Raw genomic sequence first — 1,091 nt, forward strand, 5'->3', positions numbered from 1 at the left:
TGTAAGGTTGGCATTCAACTTGCCTATGATGCAAGGAGATGAACATCCTTACACTAGAAGGGTCAACTTTGATCAAAGGTTGGACCAAGTCCTCACAGTCATATGTGAAGAGGGCGCCCAATGGAAGAGAGATTCAAGAGGAAAGCCGGTTCAATTGAGAAGGCATGACCTCAAACCTGTGGCTAGGGGATGGTTGGAGTTCATCCAACGCTCAATTATTCCCACTAGCAACCGGTCCGAAGTTACTATAGACCGGGCTATCATGATTCATAGCATCATGATTGGAGACGAAATAAAAGTTCATGAGGTTATAGCTCAAGAACTTTATAAGGTGGCGGACAAGTCCTCTACCTTGGCAAGGTTAGCCTTTCCTCATCTCATTTGTCACCTCTATTATTGGTGCGCGAAATTGTGAACAATACTTTTTCACAACTCTCATAATCCCAGGTCATGAGCCCCAAAAACGTGGTAGCTCAATACCATGGCATTACACAACTTCGCACAACTAACCAGCAAGTGCACTGGGTCGTCCAAGTAATAAACCTTACGCGAGTAAGGGTCGATCCCACGGAGATTGTTAGTATTGAAGCAAGCTATGGTCATCTTGTAAATCTTAGTCAGGCAAACTCAAATGTATATGATGATGAACGAAAATAACACAAAAGATAAGGATAGTGATACTTATGTAATTCATTGGTAGGAACTTCAGATAAGCGCATGAAGATGCCTTCCCTTCCGTCTCTCTGCTTTCCTACTGTCTTCATCCAATCCTTCTTACTCCTTTCCATGGCAAGCTTAAGCAAGGGTTTCACCGTTGTCAGTGGCTACCTCCCATCCTCTCAGTGAAAGCGATTGCATATGCTCTGTCACAGCATAGCGGAATTCATCTGTCGATTCTTAATCAGGCCAGAATAGAATCCAGTGATTCTTTTGCGTCTGTCACTAACGCCCCGCCCTCAGGAGTTTGAAGCACGTCACAGTCATTCAGTCATTGAATCCTACTCAGAATACCACAGACAAGGTTAGACCTTCCGGATTCTCTTGAATGCCGCCATCAGTTCTCGCCTATACCACGAAGACTCTGATCTCAC

The sequence above is a fragment of the Arachis duranensis genome, chromosome 2 (assembly GCF_000817695.3).
Source record: "Arachis duranensis cultivar V14167 chromosome 2, aradu.V14167.gnm2.J7QH, whole genome shotgun sequence".
Taxonomy (NCBI): Eukaryota; Viridiplantae; Streptophyta; class Magnoliopsida; order Fabales; family Fabaceae; genus Arachis; species Arachis duranensis.